Source organism: Cupressus sempervirens, chromosome 10 (assembly GCF_028749045.1).
Source record: "Cupressus sempervirens isolate cs-2001-9-10 chromosome 10, ASM2874904v1, whole genome shotgun sequence".
NCBI classification, from domain to species: domain Eukaryota; kingdom Viridiplantae; phylum Streptophyta; class Pinopsida; order Cupressales; family Cupressaceae; genus Cupressus; species Cupressus sempervirens.
The window spans coordinates 48,288,291-48,307,667 of record NC_143127.1 but is presented as its reverse complement, the minus strand read 5'-3'; positions in this window follow the sequence as shown (position 1 = coordinate 48,307,667).

Genomic DNA, 19,377 nt, shown 5'->3' with positions numbered 1-19,377 from the left:
GTATTAATATGAACTTATGTATGTGATTCAATGGCATGGAACCCTTAAGAGATGTAATATGTTTATGAATTGTTTGTATGTTTGTGAGTTATTGCTTTCGCTTAGTTATCTCTTGTTGTTTTAAAATGTTTACTAAAAAAAGAATGTTTGGAAAACTCAGTGACACTTTAGGTTAATTTTTTTTGGGCTCCCTGGTAGGGTGTTACATCTAGTATCAAAGCCCAAGTTTCTACATTGGGAGCTTTAGGTATATTGGAATGCCACTAGATGACAACTAGGTAAACTTAAACAAAACTTAAACAATTATATGTATTTATTACAACTTGAACACTTTGAAATTCAAACTCAAATACTTGGAAAATGGAAAAAAGGAAAAATTTGAATAACTCTTGAGTTGGATTTCAAACATATTTTCTTATGATTGTTCTTTAAGGTGGTATGCCTTTGTTGACTTTGTGAGAATTTTTGTTGTTCTTTCTTGGGTGTTGTGCAAGGATGGTGTCTGAGACTAGATCAACTATTAGAGGTTATAGTACATGCTAAGGTAGAGGTCATGGGAGAGGTGGGAATGATAGTCCTCCTCTCACTCATAAAGAGTCATGTTCAAGAAGAGAATAGGGAGGAGAGCCATAGAGAAGAGCATGCTGACTCAGAGGAGACTAATATGAGACAGATGATGAGGACTATTCTAGAGCATGACCTACCTCCTCCATTAAAGGTTGTTGATCAGGAGGAATCACATAAGGCTAGGAATGAGGAGAGGAAAAGATCTAGGAGTCCTTAGGGAGACCCCCATGGTGAAAGACAAAGGTTAGCTAAGATTGCTCAGATGAGAGACCTATAGAGGTCCAAGATCAAACCTTTCAATAGAGTTGGTACATGATATGTGGCAGAGCAGTTGTTAATTTCCTTAGATAGATGTTTTTCTATGTAGAACTTTGAATCGAATGTCAAAGCAAGGTATGGCATCACACATCTAGAACTCTTTGGGGATACACGGTGGAACATTGATGAAAAGAAACTGGGTGTGGATATGAACATTGTTTCTTGGGAGTTATTCTTTGAAAAAATCTGTGATTGCTTCCTACCAGAGGAGTGACACCAACAAAGGGAAGATGAATTCCATAATCTAAGGTAGTATACCATGACCATGGTAGAGTACGAGTAGAAATTTTATGTGCATGCCTTATGCAAGGATCAGTGAAAATTCACCACTGATGGTACTGTTGGAAATATAAGATAGTCTAGGTTACCGAGAAGGGAGGGGTGAATTAGGAACCAATAAAACTTATTCTTAATTCACCAATTAATCCTTCATATGTATTCTAATGTAATTGCATGCATGAAAAATTGAAATCATTAAAACATTCATAACACTTTGACACAAGATATGGTGACCCAAAAATCTTCCAGATAGAAAGTAAAACTAGGTTGGGGATAATACCCAAAAGCTTTAGTATTCCAATATAAAGTTGGCGAGTTAAGGATTACAATTGACCACTTCTAATGATCTTCCATGTTAGGAGCAATAAGAATTGCTAGGTCCACCTTGTGAAAGGATTTACAAAACATACAATGAAGTTTGCACTCGGTAAAGAGATTTACAAAAGAATGTTAAGTCTACCTTGTGAAAAGATTTAACTATTCCACCTTTTAGGATGAACTAGTGGTCGATCTCTGATTTGCTAGTTGAGATTCCTTTGGAGTGTAATGATCACCTTCCTGTGATAGATAAATCTTTGTTGCTCCTTATATTGCTTATAGCCTTACTTCACACTTCTAATCTTACATATATCTTTCCATATTCATTCTTACACTTCTATTTGGATGTGATACAATAAATTACATATATACCAATCCAAATCATAATTCATAATAGTCGGCTACAATACAAGTTTCACCAAAATACACAAAGTCGGCCCAACTATTGGTACATGGGTTCTGAAGACAAACTCGGTGAGGTTTTGATACACAGTAACCATTGTCAACACTCAAAATCATCATGCTCTCATTAGACGTAGAAGCTTAGTTCATACTAATCACTTCCAAGTAGTCTAAACTTGAATAATGCTGGTGACTCAGTGAACACTACAAAAATTGACATATAAACTAAATCACTTGGTTGACATTGCATAGCTTGGTCAACACTAACATTGAAAGCTTGGTATAAATTGAATCACTTGGTTGACACATCCTGACTTGGTCAAAACTAGATTCTCATCACTGATGTTGCAAACTCGATAAATACTAGAGAACTTAGTTTGCACTGTGCAACTGGGTAAACATTATGAAGCTTAGTTTACATTGATAATCATCAACTCAGTAAATATTTCTCAGTGCAAATTAAATACCATTTCTAGAACTCGGTAGTAGCTATAGAATTTGGTAGAGCCTAAATAACTTGGTTAACACATAAACTACAAGATAAGCTCAGTAGCTACCAACCATTTGATTAAGTGTGTTACTAATAAAAAAACTTGAGTATAATTTCACTAGGTACATCATTTCATATGGGGTTTGAATAACCATTTCATTGGGTGTGTAAAGGTGTCAACAATCTCCCCCTTTGGCATTAGTGACAAAAACATTTATCAATCAAAAATTGAATTTTCAAAATTTCAATTTCAAAACAATCTTTAGTCTCCATCCTATGTCTTCAACTCAGTAACATACTTTGTTTTTGAGATTTTTCAAAATTGCTTTTGTAAGAGATGTTTTCTAATTATTTGTACATGTATTTGTATAATATTATGATGATACCCCATACATATATCTCATGTCTTTATATTACATCTTTTCTCCCTTTTATCTTGTCTCATCTTCTCATCTTCACCTCATCTTCTCCCCATTTTTGACATTAATACCAAAGGTGTATACTACATGGTAATGTCAAAATGTGACAAGAAGTCAGAATGTACATTCAAAATAAATGATACTAACTTGTCCCAATTTTCTTGTAACACCTTGCTTGCATGTAATACATTCTCTACTTCTGCTAATAACTCCATCATGTGATTAACTATTGAGAAGTTATTATCATGGATGAGAGCTTTGGCATGTGCAATGTATTTCTACAATGCATCCATGTTTGGAAGAATCATGCCTTGAATGTCTACAAGTGTGGCCCTGAACCTATCTTCTTCCCTTAATAATTTTTCTTGCATATTAGTCAAAAATGTGATCTTTGAGTAATGAGCAGAATTGTAACTCAGGTTAAGTGACAACTAGTGTGCACTTGCCTTCAAGTTTTCATCTATATTAGATAATTTACCTTTGATTTCCTAAGTGAAGATAGATGTATCACATAACTTTTTGAATAATGAATTAACATTATTTGCAAAGGTTTCCAATGAGATGAGGATAGTAGACAAGTCTACTTGATATATTATAATTTTCTATGCAACTAGCTCCAATACTTTATTCTCAAATTTCTTCTCTGCTTTCTATAGAAAATTTTCTTTCCTATTCAGATCTTCATTGAATTTATGAACAAATTCTGCTAACTAAACCAAAATAGGTTGAGTTCTATCAACCTCAGTACTGAGTGCATCTACAAGTATGTTCTTTGCATCTTCTAGCACTTGGTTTTCTCTGCTTTTCTCCTCTCTAAGCCTTTGTTGCTTAGCTTTCTTTTGCAATAGTTCACCTACGATGTGCATTTGATCAGGATTCAGAGTAGAGATATCCCAATTTGGGATAATTTTATCCTCCTCAAGATCAATGCCTTCTTCTATACCTTTGTCCTTGCTTGAAACTTTGGTACTCGATTGAGGCTTTCTCTCAACTGTCTTTGTACTAACTATTTGTACACTTGGGATTGTAACAATAGTATAAATAGAAGGACTAGCAACAAAAGTAAATATGTACTGACAATACAAATACTTAGTTGCTTTTTAGCCAAATCTGATGAAGGAGGAAGCACTAGCTTCTCGGTAGATGAAGTGTTGATCACTTTAGTTAATATAGTACTTAGCTGAATAGGTGCTAAGATTGGGTGGGTGAATTGAGTTGTAGTGGTTTCAACAACCAACTCGGCATACACTTTCTTTGAGATTGATGGCTTAAAAAAATTTCTCAAAGAGTGAGGAAATGAGGCCATAACCACTACTGCAATCTTCTCTAGGTTGGTTTCCTCAATACTCTGAATCTCAGGGAGATTCTCCTCAGTAGCTTCCTGTTCTTTCTCCTCATCATTAAGATTAACATTATTTTTTTCTATATCTTCCTCCTCATTATTGTCCTTTTCATCCTTGTCATCTTCATCATCATCTTTATCACTGATCTGGACAAAAAAATCACTCTTTTGATGAAGATTGTAGATATTTTTCCAAGAAGTGGTAGTTGTCTACACCACATGTTCAATGTCATTAACCAATATCATGCAAGTGTTGAATTTTAGAGTAAGTTTTTCTTCATTTCTCTTCATGGACTCTTGTACTTATTTATCATTAAGACCTGACATGAGTTCTTTAGAGTCTGTTCACATATATCTTTTGCAATCTTCTTATCATGTTCCCATCTAGGCTTGATTCTTTCCATAAGCTCATTGGGAATTTTTTGTACAAGTTGATCAGGTGAATATTTCCATTTACCAAACCTGGACATAATCATGTCTTCAACTTGCTTCTTCTCATCTGCATTCCTAGTCTCATAACTAAGAGATTTAAAGTTTACCATGCTATCTCCTACATCAATCACTTTTAATTTTTCTTGAAATGTAGGTGGAGGTCTTTTGAAAATAATATCCTCTACTTCTTCTTCACCTAATTTCAATTTCTTTCTTGAGCTGGATGCTCTTCTAGTGAATATTTTTGTAGGTGACTTGGTAGGTTTGGTTATGAAACCTTACCCTTCTTCCTGATTGGTTCTTCTTTTGATTTAGTTTCTTCAACCTCATATTTTGCATCATCTCCTTCCACATAATCTCCTTTTCTTTCTATCAATAGGAGAGTAGAACTTGATTGCCTCAATTTTTCTATCCTCTTCTTTCCTTGTTGGCTGCTTGAGGAAGCTTAATTTCAAGTTCTGTTATGGCTTTGGTTTTATCATAAGTACTAAAATATGTAGCCTTGGGATCCATAGGTTCATTTAGCAGTGCCTCAATGATATCCTTGATGTCATCAATGCTAACCTCATAGCTTAGACGCTTAACCCACACCACTCTAGGTTTGACTATTTGAATGTACACTTTGTCATAGTCTACCATGAAACAAACATCATCCTTGTAATCTTCTACAAGTTTCTTAGGAATTCTAAATCTGTTATTCATCTTTTCCTTGAATGAATCAAAATAATTATCCATGATACTAATAAAGTTCTCACCCATCTCTGCTATATACTCATTAATCTAATATAGTATTGGTACATCTTTTCTCCATATGACTAAACCTTTTGAAGGGAAAAAAAATTGCACAAAGAAGAATAAACAACTTAAGAGTGAACCAAAATTACATGAGTTATTATTTGAAGTCCTGATCCTCTCCATGTTCTTGTTAAATTGAATTAGCATTAGCTCGGCAAGGTCAAAGGACATGTTGTTCTTCATCACCTTGAGAGCCAGATAAATTGCCTCACATGACATGTTGAGATGAATGGAGCTATAGATTTTATGTGCTATCACATGAATTTCAAATTTTAGCTCCATGTCAGTCACACTACTGATCTTCATGCATCTTCCATCCCACTCGTCAAGATTTTTTCTTTCTAGTTCTCCTTGACTTAAGGTTTTCATAGTCTTTTCCTTGTTCAACATTAGGAGCCCTATGATTTGATGAATCATTTTCTTCATTATTTGAATAGGCTGCTCCAACCATAGCTGCCCATTGTGTACACAACTAAGGATAAACCTTATCCATTTTATCTGGAAATCTCAAGGAATATGCAAAATGTGTGTTAAACCCTTGGTCTCTAAGTGTTGATGCTTAGGTTTCAACACACCATTCACACATAACTTTTCCAGAGCCTCATCCATCTCTAGGGTTCCAATATCTTGAATTGAACAATGAAAATGCAAATGAATATTGTTAATAAGTAGTACCTTTGGTAGAATTTGCAATTGAGCTCTAGATGAATCAAGCGCTTCTACAATTGCTGGACTCAACTTGAAGTTTGGTGCCTTCCAATCAACTCCTCGAACCAACATCTCAGATCCTTTCTTGCTTTTGCTACTAGAGGATGCCATGCTCAGTAGGGTTTATGAAAAGACAAAAAATCTTCAGAAACAAAATGCATAGATTGCTTGGAAGCATAGAAATTACTCTCAACAAATAGTTCTTCAAAAATTCACGATGATAAATGAATTCAATTCCATTCCTTTTAACAATTTTCACTTTCCAATTTCCATAAATGCTTAATATGATCGCTTGTTCAGTGATAGACTATCTTCCACTTAGTTTGATCTTAGTGCTTGGTAGAGTCATTCACAACTCGATGTCCACATAGTGATTTAGTGTATCTTGACATTGCTCGGTAGGGTCTTGCAACCTGGCCTAGCTCAGTAAGGTCTAGATTTTCCTTAGACACTCGGTGATCCCTTTGCACCTTGAATGTTGATATGGATCTTTCTTTCTAGCTGACTGGAACTAATGTAAGATATTTTCTTTAGAGTCTTAGTTCCAGTTATCCCTATGAGATTAAGTAGAAATTCTTGAATGACATGTGCTTCATGGCTTGGACTTGCATTCTTAGAAGAATTTAGAATCCATTGCTACCTCATCTTCTTTCTGATGTTGTCAGTTGTGGCTTTCTTTTCATCTTCAATCCTTCCAGTATTCATATAGTTCTTGGCAAGGTGTCCAAGTTTTGTACAAATAAAACATCTTCTGGTGGTGTCTCTCTTCCTCATGTGATGTTTCACATACTTTGCTCCAATGTGTCCAAATTCTCCACAGTAGTGGCATCTACACCATGTGTTGTAGTCCTAACCAAATATAGTTTTCACAATCTATTCTGTTGGGTTCAATATCTTAGCTTTGCATTTAGAAGATTTGTGCCCATGCTTCTTACATTTGTGACATTTTCCTTCAAATTTAGGTTTCTCTTTACATTCATTAGCTCTATGACCATGCTTATTGCAATTGTAACATTTTCCATTAAATTTATCTTTACCATTACTCCAACATTTGTTTAATGTATGACCTAACTTACCACAGTGATTGCACGTAGGCCTTTGATTCTTTTAAGCTCCTTGCTTGGATAAATCACCTTTTTCTCTATATCCTATTCATGCTTAACATTTCTATCTGTATTGACTTTTCTCATTCAACTGATTCATGTCTACTTGAGATTTCATCATCCTCTCATTGGTTTGATTTTTAGAGTTTAGATCATTTTGCAATCTTTCATTCTCTAATCTTAGATTCATAATTTCTTCACTTGCATTAGTAAGCTAATAAATTAAGTGTTCCTATTGAATGGATAGATGCTGAATTTTATTGTTCTTTCTTTCTATATCTTCTTTGGCCTTGTCATTTTCTTCCATGACTTCCCACAATCTTATTGATTGAATTTCTTATTCTCTTTCTAGCTTTCTGACTTCTTCTTGAATGTTACAATTCTTTTCTAATAGTTCTTTGATTGCCTCATTAGCTTCATCTGAATTATTTTCTAAATAGATATCTTCAATTCTTTCTTCAGTGTATATTTTTTCATTCATCTATAGTGCAAGATCTTTTCTTCTTTCCAAGGATTGAGAGATTTTCTCCTTTGCTTTCTTAAGTTGCCCAATAGCCAATTAAAAATCCAACTTTTCATTGTCAATAGCCTTATCAAATCTAAATACCTCCATTACCTTTGATCTTTGGTCAAGCTGTTAAACTTCTTATTTGAGAACCACAAAGCTCTGATACTAATTGCTGGAAATATAAGATAAGCCAGGTTACTGCAAGGGAAGGGTTGAATCAAGAACCAATAAAACTTATTCTTAATTCACCAATTAATCTTTCATATGTATTCCGATCTAATTGTATGCATGAAAAATTGAAAGCATTAAAAAATTCATAACACTTTGACACAACATATGGTGACCTAGAAACCTTCCAAATAGAAAGTAAAAATGGGGTGAGAATGACACCCACAAGATTTAGTATTGCAGTATAAAGTTTGCCAGTTAAGGATTACAATTGATCACTTCTAATGATCTTGTTGGATATAATTGATCAATAGTGTTTTGTCTTTGATGTTATAGAAATGTCATATCAATTTTAGTTAGTGTATGCTGAGCTCACTCAGGTAGTAAAGATAATTTTTTGTGTCTATCGAGTATTCCTATGTTTTCCTAGTTCAGAAGGTAGTGTCTACCGAGTTCACTTGGGCATCAAAGGAAAGTTTGCTGAAGATGGGTGTTAACTGAGCTCAATCGGTTAATGAATGAAAGTTTGATGGAACTAGTGCTAATTGAGCTCACTTAGTTGCCAAAGGATTTTCACGAGTTTACAGTATTAACCGAGCTTCTATTGGTTAACAAAGGAAATCATTTCTGAGTTAGTGTCTATTGAGCTAGGTAGGCTAATGAAGGATTTTCTTATTTTATTGTATTAAGTTTTATTGATTTATCTATTGATTCTTGTTGACTAAGGTGATGAATATTGATTATTCTAAGTTGTATTTGAGCCAACTTGACTGAGTGAAATATATAAGTATAAGGTCAAGTTTTGATTTAAAAATGTATAAGTTTCATGATGATATGAATGAAGAGCTAGTGACAAGAAGAAGAAGAAAATTTGAAGGATAAGCAGAATATCCTTGTTGAACAACAAAGCCATATTCGATCAGGAAGGATCAAGTACAAACCAGAATAGAGATCTATAATCAGCAAATCAGTTGTATCTAAATTAGGTCATCTCATTATTACTCTCTAACCATTGTGGTAGTGATCTAAATCTCTTAACAAAGTTGGCTTAACAGTTATTTGTAAATCCTCTAATAAGGTGGCAATTCTATTGTATTGTCTCAAGACCTCTAACAAGGCCACTCCTAATAGGGTGATTAAATCTTTTAACAAGGTCACACCTAATAGTGTGTTTTGCAACCTTTAACAGGGTTGGCTCCTAATAGGGCTCACTTCAGAAGAGTGAAAAATAGTAACTAGTTGTAATTTGTGGTTTTTTCCAAATTAGATTTCCACGTTAAATCTGGTGTCATATGTGTTCATGCTATTTCTTTTATGTTTTTTACAACTAAGTTAAAGTAATGGTAATCACAAATAATATCTAAAGTTCCACATGTTAATGTTTACCGAGCAATCCTAGTGTTTACTGAGTTACAACATTTCTTTGTGTTTGTTGAGCATTAATAGTATTCAATTTTTAGAGTTTTTTTTGTACTGACATCTAAGGGATCTAAGATTTATTTTAGTGGTAATTGATTCACCCTTCCCCTCTCAGTTACTCCTCTTATATTTTCAACAATTGGTATCAAAGCTTTTGGTGCTTGTAAAGAAGGTTTCAAGGACCTAAGCTAAAGATCAGGATGTCTTACAAAAGAGAGATTCCCAAGCCAAACAGAGACAACTTTATAGCATGGAAAGGACTTATGAGGCTGCATCTAGCTACCATCGATGATTTCGGTTGCAAATATCTTGATGCTAAATACATTTCTCCCATTGGAACTTTATCTGTTGAAGATATTGCTGAAAAGAAGAACCATAATATCATGATGATTGATATTGCATCTGTTCTCAATTATGGTGAATTTGATGAGGTAAAAGATTGCAAAAATTCTTATGAAATGTGGAACAAACTAAAAGATATCTATGGAGGAGATGACAATGTAAAAAGAGCCAAAGTAGAAAGCCTTAGAGGAAAATTTGATCAAATGAGAATGAGGGAAGATAAAAACATTGCAAAATATGTGGACAAGATTAAGGCTAGTGCAAGTGCAATCAAAGCATCTGGAGGAGACATTAAGGAGGAAACTATTGTAAGTAAAGTGCTTACAACTCTTATTCCTATTTATGCTATTAGAGTACCTATAGAAATGAGATGTGATCCAAATAGAGAATTAGGCTTGGATGCTCTAGTCGAAAGACTGACAGCTTTTGAATTAGACAACTATGATAAATATGTTCTTGCTTCAAAGAATATTGAATCTACATTTAAAGCTAAACTCACACTCAAAGAAAAGGGTAACAAAACAAAGTCTAGTCAATTGGGGAGTGAAGAAGATGGAACATCAGAAGAAAGTTTAGATAGCAATCTTGAAGTTGTTGAAGCCCTACTTGCAAGAAAATATTCCAAAGGAAGAGGAAAGTATAAAGGTAAAGTTCCTCTGATTTTCTTTTCTTGTGAATAAGTTGGTCACATTGCTACTAGGTGTCCAAATAAGGAAATCAAGGATGAGAAGAAAAGAAATAAGTAGAAAGGAAAGAAGGACTCCAAGAACTACAAGAACTACAATGACAAAGGTAATAAATCTTGTTTTATGGCTAAAGATTTGGATAATACTGAAGATGAAATGGTATATATTACTATGAAAGATGAATTTGATGATGAAAGATATAAAATGACACTTATCTCTCATGTTAGAAAAAATAATATATAGATTATTCATAGTGGCTGCTCACATCATATGACTGGAGATAAAACAAAATTTGAGAATATGGAACCTTATGATGGAGGTAGTGTAAGATTTGGAAACAATGAACCTTGTAACATAAAAGGAAAAGGATGTATCTTGTTGACTAAAGAATTTATATGTAACAATACTTATTGAGTTGAAGGACTAAAGCATAATCTACTAAGTGTGGCATAGTTGAACAATATTGGATTCAAGGTAGAATTCATGAATGGATAGGCCAAACTACTAGATGGTAAAGGAAATCTAGTCGGATCTAGCAAGCAAAAAAAAGGTAATCTATTTTATCTTGATCTTGATGAAAGTTTATGTTTTATTGCTCAAGTAGAAGAAAGTTGGTTATGGCACAAAAGGCTATGTCATGTAAATTTTGATAATTTGGTTAAGATAAGAAAAAATAGAAGAGTAAGAGGTATTCCTAGTTTGAAGAAGCCTGAAATGGGTCTATGCAAGAATTGCCAAATTGGTAAGATGGGAAAGATTAGCTTCAAAAATAAAGACTATTAGTTAGAAGAAATTTTGGAAATTGTTCATACGAACTTATGGGGACCTATTGGAATAGAAAGCTATAGTGGAGAAAAGTTTTTCATTCTCTTTTTTAATGACTATTCTTGAATGATGATAGTAATATATCTAAAAGAAAAATCAAAAGCCTTTAAAAAATTCAAGTGGTATCAAGCAAGAGTGGAAAAGGAAATCGGAAAGAAGTCGAAATGCTTAAGATCAGACATGTGGTGAATTCATCTCCCATGAATTCAGTAATTTTTGCATTGAAAGAGGAATTAAAAGACAAGTATTAGCCCCTAGTACACCACAACAGAATGGTATAGCTGAAAGAAGAAATAGATCTATCATGGATTGTGCAAGAACCCTAATGATTGAAAATAATGTTGCTCTCAAATACTGGAAGGAATCTATCAACACCACAATTCATACCTTGAATAGAGTTCAGTTGAAGAAAGATTCAAACAAGACACCTTATCAGCTTTGGTATGGCTACAAACCTAATGTAAGTTACTTGAAAGTATTTGGCAGCAAATTTTATATATTGAAAGAATCTAGAAAAGGCAAATTTGATGTAAAAGGTGATGAAGGCATATTTCTAGGATACTCTTGAAGAAGTAAAGCATACAAATATTTGAATTTGTCTACTCACAAAATTATAGAAAGTGCACATGTCAGAACTGATGAGTTTGTAGAAAAAATTGATGAAGAAAGTAACAAGGAGCCAGAAGATTACAGAAGATTCATTTACTATGAACCTGATATCTTGCCAAATATGTCTGAGATAAATGAAGGTTCACCTCCCAAGTCCCCAAAATCTCCAATAGCTACCGAGTTGCATACAGTGCAACTTGAGTCACAGTCTGAAGGAACCAAGTCCTAGTCATAGGCTATCGAGCTAGTTCAGTCCGAGTCTGATGGACCTAAGTCATAGACAGAAGGACTCAAGCTTGAAACTAAAATTCAAGAAGAATATGGTGGAACTCATTCAAATTCCAAAGTGTCTGTGTTGGATAGATATGTTAGAAGACATCATGCACCTGATCAAATCATTAGAGACAAATATGATGGAACAATGACAAGAAGTAAATTGAAAGGTACATGTTTACTTATTGAATTTGAACCTAGAAATGTTAAAGATGCATTGAAAAATGAAAGTTGGATTGAAGCAATGAATGAAGAAATTGAATAGATTGAGAAGAACAAAATTTGGAATCTCATTCCTAGACCCAAGGATAAAAATGTAATTGGCACAAAATGGGTGTTCAGAAATAAGCTGAATGAAGATGGAAAAGTTTCAAGAAACAAATCAAGATAGGTATGTAAAGGCTATTTCCAAGAAGAAGGTATTGATTATGGTGAGACTTTTTCTCCTATTGCAAGAATAGAAGGTGTTAGAACTTTACTAGCATATGCAACACATAGAAGATTTAAAGTGTATCAAACGAATGTTAAATTTGCATTCTTGAATGGAATTCTTGATGAGGAAGTCTACATTGAACAACCAAAAGGCTTTGTATATCCTAGCAAGAGATACATGGTTTGCAAATTACACAAAGCACTATATGGTCTCAAGCAAGCTCCTAGAGCTTGGTATGAAAGACTTCATAATTACTTGGTACAAATTGGCTTTCAAAGGACAAATGATAACAGTAGTTTGTATATCAAGGAAGGACCAGACAACAAGATTGTGTTGGCAAAAATATTTTTTGATGATACCTTATTCATAGGGAATGATGACTTATGCAAGGCATTTTAAGAAGAAATGAGTAAAGAATTTGAAATGCCTATGTTTGGTGAGATAAAAATCTTTTTTTGGTTGTAGCTACAATAGAAAAAATAGGCATCTACATCACTTAATCTAAATATATGAAGGATATATTAAAAAAATTTGAAATGGAAGATTCAAAACCTGTTGGAAATCCTATGTCTACTGGACATAAGCTTTCCTAAAACAATGATTCCAAGGCAGTAGATTAGACCACATATAGATCAATGATTGAAAAATTGCAATATGTAGTATATACAAGGCCTGATATTGCATTAGTAGTTGGTATCGTCACAAGATTCTTAGAAAATCCCAAAGAAAATCACATGATGGCAATCAAGAGAATCATGAGGTATATGAAAGGTACTGAAGATTATGGCTTATGGTACAAACTTGGAGGTGATTTGGACTTGAAAGTATTTGTTGATGCCGATTGGGCAGGAAGTATTGATGACAAAAAGAGCACTAGTGGTGGAGCATTCTTTCTTGGTAAAAGAATAGTGTCTTGGACAAGCAAGAAGCAAAGTTGTACATTTCAATCCACAGCTAAGGTAGAATGTGTGGCAGCAGTAGTTATTTGTTCAAACATTTTTTGGTTCAAAAAACTATTGATAGGTATGAAGATAGAGATCAAGGATCTAGTTGTCATATATTGTGATAACACCAGTGCAATCAATATATCAAAAAAACCTAGTGATGCATTCCAAGACAAAGCACATTGCTATAAAATATCACTTCTTAAGAGAATTGGTGCAAGATAAAGAAGTCAGATTGGAATATGTTAATACAAAGGAACATATTGCAAACATATTCACCAATCCATTACCTAAGGATGCATTCTTGTATCTAAGAGGTAAGTTAGGGGTCATTCCCCTATTTGAAGCTCACTAAATAAAGCTTAGTGATGCATCAACCAAATCATGTTGAAGATCATCAGTTGATGTAGAATTGACAAGGATATATTGCAAATGAATCAATACTTGAGGTACATTGATATTAACAAAGTTATTGTCTTTGGCATGTGTTGTCAAAGAGGGAGAAGTTTATTGTCATATCTTGAAAGAAATTTCTCTAAGAGGGAGAAGTTTGCAGTAAGAGGTAGAAGTGTTGAGAGGTTTTCTGATAGAGGGAGAAATCTTAAGGTAGGAAAGAGTTCACACTGACAGAGGGAGTTCTCATGGATGAGAATCAGAATGAAATTAAGGATATGTTCCTTATTTTATTTTCTTGAAAATTTCATTGTGCTATGACATGTTGTGTTGTCATCAATGCCAAAGAGGGAGATAGTTGGATACAATTGATCAATTGTCTATTATCTTTGATGTTACACAAATGTCATATTAGTTTCAGTTAGTATATGTCAAGCTCACTTAGATAGTGAAGATAGTTTTCTATGTCTATTGAGAATTCCTGTGTTTGCCTAGTTTAGAAGGCAATGTCTATCAAGTTCACTCCGACATCAAAGGAAAGTCTGATGAAGATGATTGTTAACCAAGCTCACATGGTTAATGAAGGAAAGTTGGATGGAACTAGTGCTAACCAAGAACACTCGATTGCCAAAAGATTTTTGCAGTGTTTGCAGTGTTAAAGCTTTATTGATTTATCTATTGATTCTAGCTGACTAAGGTGATGCATATTGATTATTCTAAGTTGTATTTGAGCTGACTTGACTAAGTGAAAGATATAAGTATAAGGTCAAGTTGTGGTTTCAAAATGTGTAATTTTCATGATGATATGAATGAAGAGCTAGTGATGAGAATAAGAAGTGAGTTTGAAGGATAAGCATAATATCTTTGTGGAACAAAAAAGCCATATTCGATTAGGAAGGATCAAGTACAAGCCAGAACAGAGATCTATAATCAACAAATCAGTTGCATTCAAATCAGGTCATCTCATTGTTACTCTCTAACTATTGTGGTAGTGTTCTAAATCTGTTAATAGAGTTGGCTTAATAGCTGTTTGCAAATCCTCTAACAAGGTGGCAATTCTATTGTATTGTCTCAAGACCTCTGACAAGGCCACTCCTAACTGGGTGATTAAATCCTTTAACAGGGTCACACCTAATAGTGTGTTTTATAATCTTTAACAGGGTTGGCTCCTAAGAGGGCTCACTTCAAAAGAGTGAAAAATAATAACTAGTTGCAATTGGTGATTTTTCCCAAATTGGGTTTCCATGTTAAATCTTGGTGTTATATATGTTCATGCTATTTCTTTTATGTTTTTTGCAACTAAGTTAAAGTAGTGGTAATCACAGATAATATCTAAAGTTCTGCATCAACAGTATTCAATTTTCAGAGTTTGTTTTGTACTGATATCTAAGGGATCTAGGATTTATTTTAATGGTAACTAATTCACCCCTCCCCTCTCAGTTACTCCTCTTATATTTCCAACAGATCTGCCTTGTTAGGAGCAATAAGGACTACTAGGTCCACCTTGTGAAAGGATTTACAAAACATACAATGAAGTATGCACTTGGTACAAAGATTTACAAAGGATTGTTGAGTCTACCTTGTGAAAGGATTTAATTGTTCCACCTATTAGGATGAACTAGTGGCTAATCTCTAATTTGCAACTCTAATTTTCTAGTTGAGATTCCTTTGGAGAGTAACAATCACCTTGTTGTGATATATAAATATTTGCTGCTCCTTATACTCCTTGTAGGCTTACTTTGCACTTCTACTCTTACACATATATTTCCATATTCATTCTTACAATTCTATTTGGATGTGATACAATACATTACATATATACCAATCCAAATCATCGTTCATCATAGTTGGCTATACTACAAGTTTCACTAAAATACACAAAGTCAGACCAACTATTGGTATAGGGGTTATGAAGACAAACTCAGTGAGGTTCTAATACTCGATAACCATTGTCAACATTCAATATCATCATGATCTAGGTAGAAATAGAAGCTCATTTCATAATAATCACTTCCAAGTAGTCTGAACTTAGTCGGCACTGGTGACTCAGTGAACACTGTGAAACTTGACATATAAATTGAATCACTTGGTTGACATTGCATAGCTCAACCAACACTAACATTGTGAGCTTGGTATAAATTGAATCACTTGGTTGACACATCTTGGCTCTGTCAACACTAGATTCTCATCACTGATGCTGTAAACTTGGTAAATACTGGAGAACTCAGTTTGCACTATGCAACTAGGTAAACACTATGAAGCTCAATTTACACTGATAATCATCAACTTGGTAGATACTGCTTGGTGAAAACTGAATATTATCTCTAGAACTTCGTATTAACTGTAGAACTTGGTAGAACTTAAATTACTTGGTTAACACACTAAATTGCAAGATAAGCTTGATAGTTGCTAACCATTTGATTAAGTGTGTATCACTAATAAAAAAACTTGACTATAATGTTAATAGGTACATCATTTCATACTAGGTTTGAATAACCATTTCATTAGGGGTGTAAAGGTATTCCAACCTAAAACCCTCAAGGATGCAGTACATTAGGCTATTCTTATGGAGAAGAATGTCATTTTAGGACATGGTGGTTTTGTGGGTGCACTTGCTAGTGGATATGCACCATTAGTGTCCAAGGGTGCACAAAACCAAGGAATAGGTAGTAATAGGAAGCCTCCTTTAGGAGGAAATAAACAACAAGAAATAGGAGGATCTTATCCTCCTACATAGAGCGGTGGTGATGGTTCACACTCCAAGGATTCTTAATACTCTCAGCGCAATAGGTGCAACCAATATGACCAAATAACACATAGTACTCATGCTTTTGCTAGTGGGGGTAGCTTTCAGTAGTCCAACACACCTAGAGTGTAGGGAAGTTTTGCTGGAGAATGTTTTTCATGTGGAAAACATGGGCATAATTCATTCCATTGTCCTCAATAGAAACCATAGTTCTCGGATCAGAGACCTACAATCTTAGAACCCATAGTTGGAGATATGGGTAGATGGAAGAGGGTGTTTTTAGTGGAGTCTTATCCTCCTATAGGGGGAAAGAGTCTAGTGGGACCCCAACATTGACTGTTGGAGTTTTATCTTTCTTGTAGGCTTCTAGGAGTAAGCCTAAGTCTAGAGTGGTGGATGTAGTGCCTACCCCTAGTTTACTTTTCATGTTATAGTGCTGAATTCTTTTAGGCCATATTTATGGTTATGTTTTATGATTAGTGGTACTTGGTTACTTGAATCAATTGGATGTTATTTCATAATAAGTTAATATATTTTATGAGCTACTTGATACTCAGTTATTTCATGTGTTCATGATTATTCTTTTGATAATGATGCTTGTATATTCCTATAGTGATTTTAGTAATTTCATGATGATAGTTAGATGGATGATTTATATGCAATTTCTATGGATACTTACCTCATACTTGCATGTGTATGGTGTACATGTATGTTTTAAATAATTTATGTTTGACATTTCTGATGTGGTTGAGGGAGGGAGTCGTAGTAGTCACCTGCTAGTCGAAATCTACATGATGCACCACTCCCTTCCATTGCCTGTTTAATTTAGATTTATATGTATTTGTACATGCTCAAATTTTATTCAAATTATAGTTACCGGGCATCGACTTCCCTGAATTGCCAAGATGAGTGTGCCCTATCGTAGTATCTCAATGGTAAAGAGGGGAGATAGTTCTTGAGTCCAAATCCTAACCCAAGCCAATTGTCCTAGGAAATAGGACAAGTAACTGAGTTATTTACCCTTCCAAATTTGTCAAGTGAAGTGAATTTGAGATTTTGACCCTTTAGCTTGATCTAGTAGTTTGTCTTTAAAATGGGTTTTCTTATTTAGAGTTGTGGGTCTATTATGATTTTCATTTATAAATAAATCAAATTAAGAGAATATTAAATAATTTGATTTAAGAAAAAAATTATTAAGAAAAATCAATTTTTAGTTATATTTAATTAATTGAGAAATTAATTAAATAGAAGAATTAAATTTAAAATATTTAATTAAAGTTCCAAATTTGGCAAATAATATTAATTTAATTTAATAATAGTTAATTGAGGAGTTTCATTTAAATTTATGAACTCTAAATATTACTATTATTTAAATTCATAAATGTATTATTAAATACGTCTTACGATTTAATATGAGAGAGAGAGAATAAATTTAATAAAGTTTATTTTAATTAAAACACAAAAAAGTTTGCACATGAAATTAAATAATAAAGAAAAGGGTTTGCATGATCATAAAACCAAAACCCTAAAGGAGAAAGCTCTTTATTAAGAAATTACAGCTCATTTCTCTACGGGGACAAGTTTGGAAGAGAAAATTTTGAGAAAAAGGGTTTTCAGGAAGACAGGAATTCTTTCAACTTCCAAGCATTCATCTGGTTAGCATCACATCGAGGTAGGAACTTTGTTGAGATTTTCACAATATTTTCCCTTCAAATTTCCTCTGTCTTCTTCGTGTTTGTTTATGGATATGTTTTTGTTTAGGAATAGTTTTGGTTGAAGCCCTTGTTGAGAAATTTATTATTCTTCATTGTGCAAACTAATGAGAACATAAATTAGATTTGAAACCCTTGTTTGAATTTTTTTTGTTATTTGTTATTGAATACCCTTATTGGAAAATTGGATTGATTTAGAAAATCAAGACCAGGGTAGGGTTGAAAAAAAAGAAAACTAGATTTAATTATTAAATTTGACTGTTACAATTTCTTTGCCCTATCAGATCTAAATTTGAAATGTTTATAAAAAAAATTATGTATTAAATACCACAGTAATAAATTATTACTATGGTAATAATACCTAAAAAATGCAAATTGGGAATTTTGTTTGTTTAAAGCAAAAAATAAAATAAAAATTTTAATTTTAAAAAAATTGGGAGGTGAGCCATTACCCCCACCCCCCTCTGTTCTTCTTTCCTCCTAGCTATTGGCCTTGAGGTACGTGGTTGCTGAAGCAAACCGTGATTGCCAAAGGCAACCCACAGTTGCTTGTTGCAGACTGCATGGGAAAAAGGTAAGTCTTTTTTTTGGTTTATATATATATATATATATATATATATATATATATATATATATATATATATATATATATATATTTATTAAAATTTAATAATTATTTTTGTTATAAATTTAGTTTGTTATATTTTAATTAAGATATGTGTGTGTGTGTGTGTATTTTAATTTGGAAATTGTAATTAAATTATTTATAAATGAGGGAATTGCTTAGACCTTTTATATGACTCGAATTTTATTTAAATGGTACAATTTATATGTAAACAATTTTATACTGAGGAAAATTTATTTCTTTTGTGAACTCAAAGATTTTGTTGTTAATATGACACTTTGAAAATGAAAACTTAAACCTTTTTTGTAAATCAATTTTTTACTATTTCAAACCAAATGAACTAAGAAACTACACTTGTAAAATGCTTGATGTGATGTATGGTTTATGTATAATATTTTGGTCACGATCTTTTATTTCCAACCATTGTGATGCTTTCATGTAATTCTGTGATGCGTTTTGGTTAGTTACTTGCTAGTGCTTTTTAGTTGCTTGTATAGGACTGAGGTGAATAGTGTGATTTT